This window comes from Phalaenopsis equestris, unplaced genomic scaffold (genome assembly GCF_001263595.1).
Source record: "Phalaenopsis equestris unplaced genomic scaffold, ASM126359v1 Scaffold000002, whole genome shotgun sequence".
Classification (NCBI taxonomy): domain Eukaryota; kingdom Viridiplantae; phylum Streptophyta; class Magnoliopsida; order Asparagales; family Orchidaceae; genus Phalaenopsis; species Phalaenopsis equestris.
In genome coordinates, this window is record NW_018164444.1 from 36,070,567 (window position 1) to 36,077,401 (window position 6,835).

The 6,835-nt window shown below is 31.9% G+C and overlaps 1 long non-coding RNA gene across 1 annotated transcript; it reads right to left on the reverse strand.

Moving 5' to 3' along the window:
• Nucleotides 1-517: 517 nt before the first annotated feature.
• Nucleotides 518-1,137, reverse strand: LOC110021980. Its single transcript, XR_002293715.1, has 3 exons — nt 1,075-1,137; nt 823-884; nt 518-566 (listed from the first exon to the last, which is right to left on the reverse strand). It is a non-coding gene; the product is annotated as an uncharacterized LOC110021980 (long non-coding RNA).
• Between the last annotated feature and the right edge of the window lie 5,698 nt (nt 1,138-6,835).

The following is a 6,835-nucleotide window of genomic DNA, read 5'->3' on the forward strand; positions in this document are numbered from 1 at the left end:
AAATCATAAAATTTATTCAACATATTTCTAATTTAGAGCCATTTAACATACATAACACCCAATTTCTACGTATTTATTTATCTAACCCACCCAACCTTTATTTTCTATATTCAGCATCACATAAAAATATGCTTATTTTAACATTTACATATCTTTCCATACATAGATAAAGTGACATATATAAACCTGAATTTTAGGTGCAAATATGTAAATACCTAAAAATTAAGGGCGTGTATGTAAATCTTCCTTTAATCTAATGATCCTACGGTCAAGATAAGATTAATAAAATTGTTTTGAAGTTCTACTTGGAGAATGGTAGACTGATTTTTGGCTTTAGTAGGCCTTAGACGAGACAACCAATGAAACAACAGTAAACGAATCAATATATATTTACATAATAATAAATTACTTAAAATAAACTGAGATTTTTAACTATAATTCGGCTGAATTTTAATTTTAATTTTTTGCTATTTTCCCTATAAGGTGATGTTTAGTGAAATTAAATGCAAAGACTTACCTTTGGACTCTGGCCTTCGGCAAGCTGCTTAAACACCTCGGACTTCTTCCTATCAGAAAAATTGAACCAAAAAAATCATGAACAATAACTGCTTCTTCAAACAACTGCATCAGAAACAATCTAATAAAAAAGAATTAACGCACATCATGAAATTAATGAATTATTAAATATGATTGTATCTGAATATACACGAATCCTCCATGGCTTCAAACAGATAACGATTCAAAGGAGAAGAATAAAGTGGAAAAAACTGAAACTACTATATTTCTTAAAGCAGAAAATAAGAGGAAAAAATACAAACGCACTCATAAACTTCCTTCTTAAACTGCTCGAACCCTGATTTCAGCCGTTGGACGGACTCCATTTCCTGCAATTATTCATAAATTCAAATAAATTCAAAGCAAAAAAGAGCATAAATTATAAAGCCGATCAGAGAGACAAAATAGAAGAAATTGAGCTGCGGAGGAAATTTGAAAAAGGAAAAATAAAAAAGAAGCAAAGGGAATAAAAAAAATATTTATATATTTTAAAAAAGAAGAATGGAATGGCGAAATTACGGTGTCCAATAAATCCGGAGAAGATTCAATAGGGAGGGAGGAAAGACACTTTTGATTTATGTCGCGTGGATTTCATTATGGTGTCCGGCTTTATAGCGAGGTGGGAGGAGCGGAAGGGGGACGCGTCGACAATTTTGTGGGGCCCACTGACGTCTCTAGTGAAATACAGCTGTGTTGCCATTTCAGTGATGAAATTGTAATTTCTAAATTTTTTTTTTTAATTTCTATTTTGTGTGTTGTGTAAATAATAAATCGATTATTTTGCAGTATTTATTTGAAATTGAATTTACCAAATTAAAATTTTAATCTAATTTCTTGTCTTTAGATTTTCTAGGAAGTTTTTTTTTGCCAAAATTTTATTATAAGACAATTGGGCTGAAACTAGAAAGTTAAATCTATTATTTATCAAAACGCTATGCGTTTTCAAAATGCTGAAAAGAGCGTTCTCACACCGGTAGCAGCTTGTCGGCTGCAGTTGTGCTTTTCCAAAAAGAAAAAAATTTTAATGATCATCGCACCTAGCTTATCCACAAATTATTTTTAATCAAAATAGTACTTGACTATTTACATGAAATCCTATTAGTCTCAGAATTTACAGAAATATTAAAACACTATTAAAGCCCTTATAGAGAGCTATTAGAGTTCAATTTTAAATAATTAGAAAGTATTTTAATAATTTTATAAACTAACACTAAAACGGCCACATATAAATAATCAGCTACTAGTTTTCACTTTTAGCTGTTATTTATCTTAATCACTTTCTAATCATCCAGGAGTGCAAACGTAATATTCGTGCCCCTTTAGTGGCAATTGGCAAGGTGAGTGGAAGAAAGTAAACAAACTTTATTTTATTTTATTTTATCAAAAAATAATAGTTTCTAATTGTAGTGATAACATAAACAACACTATCTGCAAGAAAGGAAGAACTAATTTATATAAAGAAGACAACGCCAACTAATTATAAAGTTTAGCGAGTGGAAGACAGACATTTAAAATAAATCAATGAGGCCATTTGCGTGTGGGAAATCATTAAGAAGTTGAAGATGCATAACTGAAGTCGTTAATTCGGGTTCTGCACGTCTGCGGCATTGAAGCAGCGAACAGAATTTAAGGAATTAAAAGTATTTGGAAAAAAAAAATTAAATACGAAAATTTAGCATTTATTATAGTTGTTGCGCACATTGCATTTCTGGTCCCAAATAAAACGTTTCCGTTTATAGTTTTTTTTCCTTAAATAGAAAGTGATCGAAAGCGGTAATTTGATGTGACTCTGATATCCTCCCTCACTCTCTCTCTCTCTCTCTCTCTCTCTCTCTCTCTCTATATATATATATATTTATATATTTGTGTGTGCGTGTGTGTGTGTGTGTTTGTAAAATATGAGACTTGGGAGGAACAATTAAAACCACTAAAGCCTATTGAATAGGCTAATGTGGATATTTGTAGAAGATATTGAGGCACACCTTCTAACAATCCATCTACTTCTACCTCTAGATATTTTGCTTCCAGTACTTTTGGTCCACCTACTATTTTTTGGGATGTAATGAGTGAGAGATATTTGGAACACCAGTCCGAACTGTTCTTGATAAAATGTCGAATGCAAGATATGGAAGACATATATGATCATGTAGAAAAATACTTGCAGGGAAGACTAAATACAATGCGATTTATGATGAGTCATTAGTGAATTTTTTGAAGAGTGATCACTAAGTTGAGTTTCCTACTTGCCCTCAATTTTTTTCCATATAAATGTCGTAAGTCAATGGATGAGGACATTTCTAATGATGATGATGAGGAGGAGGAGGATCACTAGATAGAGTTTACTTTTCTGTTATAGATCTTACATGTAATCTTTCTCTATTTACTCACTTTTTATATATATCTATGTGAGATTGTTGCAGTTACACTTATCTTGGTGCATAAATGTTACTTTTGCTCTAGTTTAGATTATATTGCCTATGTGTTGGAGTAATCTTTGACGTTGCACATTCTACGATATACTACTATTTTATCTTGTTAATTTTTAGATAACATTCTTATCTTGTTGATTTTTAGATGTACTACTACTCAACACCTTTTACTGCTTATACCTGTACTGTTTATATTTATATTATCCCATTAAAATTGATAAAATTTTCTCTCTTCATACTTTTTTTGTACTTTAATGTTTTACTCTATTTAAAAATTCAAGTTTGGGGGAGGGAGAAAAAACTTTTAAAAACTAAACTTTATTTGTCTTCAATAAACTATATATTTTTAAAATTATTTTAACACAACCTTTGGTAAGTGGTGTTAACTTTAGATAATTATATTTATGATTTTATCAATGTAGTAGTAAACTTATGTAAAAGTTTTTAGTGATGAAGGGTAACTCTAAAAGTTAAGATATTTAGTATAAAAGTATATGAATATGTTTTTACTATTTAGAGTACAAAAAAATTGTATTTTTGAAACATTAAAGATTTTAGAGCTACACTTTTAAAAAGAATTCAAGACTTTATGTAAAATTATTATTGTACCTCTACAAATTTTTAAGTAAAGAAATGTGAGAAATTTTTAACTTTAGAAAGAGGATATTAAAGTTCAAAATCATTAAAGACTATCCAGATATAGTAATCCACATATGAAAAAGACATCAAAAGAAAGGAGTGAAAATGATCCTGAAAGAAAAAGGAAAGAACAAATCAAAAGTAAAAGAAAACCAAAAAAAAGAAAAACTTATGGGGAGAAGCTTGAGGAGATGTCAAATTAAAAATTGGCTTCACTTGAATTTTCATAAAGAAAAAAAACTTATTTACAATTCTAAACTTTAAAAGTATTAGCCTCTTTACTAGTAGAGTTCTCCTATAATTCTTTTCTCATAATTCTTCTAAAATTCTTTAGTGTGACAAATTAGAGTGATTTTTGAAATAAATAGAAAATCAAAATTCGTAACTTGATTACTGAATATCCTGATATTTTAGTTTAAACCTGAGTTAGTTAAAATTTTTCTAAAAGTTTCACTATCACATTTGTGGGACAACACTGTAAGAATTTTTAAATGAAACCCACTATCATAAGTTATGATATTTGCTTTAAATAATACAAGGGTTACTTAAGAACAAATAACGTTTAAGTTTGAGTTAATTGAATTACATATTTTTGTGTGTATGTTATACTTATTTTTAATGACATTGTGCTTTAATTAAAGACATTTTGTGTGTTTTTGATCTCATGTACAATAATTGGAGTTTAAGAGAAAAAGAAACAAAAGGGAGCAAAAATGGGTCAAATGAAGCCAAAGGACAAAAATGTGACCTGACGCTTAGGCTCCAGGACATTCTAGAAGGCCGACGCTTAGGCGCGACGGTTGGGCGCTTAGGTGCCAGAAATGGTTTCACGAAGATTCAATGAATTTGGATGAATTTCAAAAAGTTTCCTTAAGTGACCTCTAATTATTTTCAGAGCTCAATATAAAGAAGACATTTTTACACATCCAAGAGAGGAGAAAAAGAGAAAAACTTTTTCTTAGTAGTTTAGGCCACTATAGGGGTGGGCTACCACTATAATGAAAGTTTGGTTGTAGAATCTCGTGTGATTGTTGTAGAGTCAAGTTTATCAGAAAACTTTAGAGGATTGTTTTGGGAGAAGTTTGAGATAAGTATTTGTACTTTTCTTAAAATTTATCTTGTAAACTTGATTTTTATGCATAAATGCTTTGTTTTGTTATTCCCATGCCTTTTGAGTAGTTTTCTTTTCTTTCTCCTTATAGTAAGAATTAATAATGTGTGGGATTAGAATGTTTTGAAGATTTCTTTTATTCAAACAATTTGTAATGGTATTTTTACCGGTTCTTCATTTACTTTGTAAACTGGTCATTTGTGATTTTAAAATCCGTTGCGAAATATAATGACCTTAGAGGGCTATGATTTCACTAACTAGTGAGTACCATACTAAACCTTAGAGGAAGGGATGCTAAATCCAGGGGGAGTGCAAATAGATAGGGAGATAAGTTTTGAAGGGCGTATAATTAGTGTTTCTAGGGTGAAAGGATAGATCTTTTACCAATTTGGTCTAAAGTTGGAACTAATGGTCCCTTGTTAGTCCTATAGAGAGGGTACAGTGGGTAATCTATAAGTGAAAGGCTAGAATCTACTCAGCGAAACCACACAAGCTGGAACTAACTTTAGATTAGCCAATGTTCTTTATGCTCAGAAGGGGTAAATAATAGTTATGTTCAGATTTATCACTATACCTCATTTTTATCTATTATTCATTAGATTCCTGCACCAATTTACAATCTCATTGCATGAGTAAAGACCTTTTATTATCATCGTACACCTTTACAAATATTTAATTTAGAGACTTTGCTTTTACGTTTAGTTTAAACTAGAAATAATAAATTTAATTATAATCTCCTACAAACAGTTCGATATTATTCTCCTGCGAATTTAATTTACAGTTTAAGTCCAAATATTTCTAATTTAGCATAGTAAATTCCTTATTCGCTATGGTTTGATACTGGGGGGTTTAAAGAAAACTCTATATTACTTGAAACGATTAATATAGTTGCGTAGTACCTCTAGTTTGTGAACTATTAATCAATGTAATCACACATTTATTTTGCACACTAGCCACTGAATATAAATTGAGTCAACATTTTGGCCATCTTTTTGGATTTAAAAAATTACGTAGTTGCGGGTCGAGTCAAGTTCTCCCTAAATGATAGAGGTTGAGAGAGAAGAGCAAGATACCCATTTACAAGTGTTAGTGTTCATATTTATAGAAGATAAAAGGATAAAGATATAAATTATATTTTTACCCTCACTTTAAGGAGAGTAGCAGAGGGTATTCTAGTATTTTGTTGTGTGGATCTATCGTTCAAATGTTCTTTGTTCAACATAGTTCGTCGGTCGACTGGTTGAGGTAGTTGACCAGTTGGAGGTTGGACAACCAAGGATGATCAGTTAGCCGGTTAGAGGTTAGTTGGCCAAAGATGGCCAGTGGAGTATGTTTGCTGGTCGGTTGGAGGTGAGACGACCAAGGATGGTTGTTGACTCTTGGTGTGTTATTTCTAATATAAAAGGTTTTTCTAGGTACAAAGAGTTGGGTTTTTCTCTAAGTTTCCATTCTTGTCGTACATGCAACCATCGATTGGTTTTTGGATATAATATCACCCAACTCAAGTCTTACTCCTCTCTCATCCTGTTTACTCAGTCAGATCGTCACCTCGATAGGGCGGGACCTTTCAACAAGTTTTTGGTTGATCTTATTGTTGCCTTCACGGGGGTAACCACCAAAACTCACAACTTGGTGATTTTCACCATACCCTTCGTAGAGCTTATCACAACTATGTAGGGAACCACCTCCAGATCTCTTTTTGTGTCAAGTTTAGTGACAGGTTCACAGATGCTTTGAGCGTGAGGGAATTTTTTTTGTGTTTTTTGTTTGGAATGTTAGTGTAGGATTTTCTCCTTGGGGTGCTCCTCTTATTATTGGTGTCGTGAACTATGTTCAACGCATCTTTTAGGATCTTAAAAATTAGATTTATCATGTAGATCATGTCCAAGGGATACAGTGTAGAGTTGAGGGAGGGAGAAAGAGAGAGAGCAGGACTTGCCTCATAGGGGTAAAGAGGGGTAACCCCAATCTCTTTGACCTCTTTTATTTCTTGACTGTAGCGATTACATTGAGAATGAGAGAGAGTTCTCCCTACATTGTAGGGATTGAGAAAGAAGAGCCGAACGGCTTCTTTATATGTGGTAGGCTTCATATTTACAGA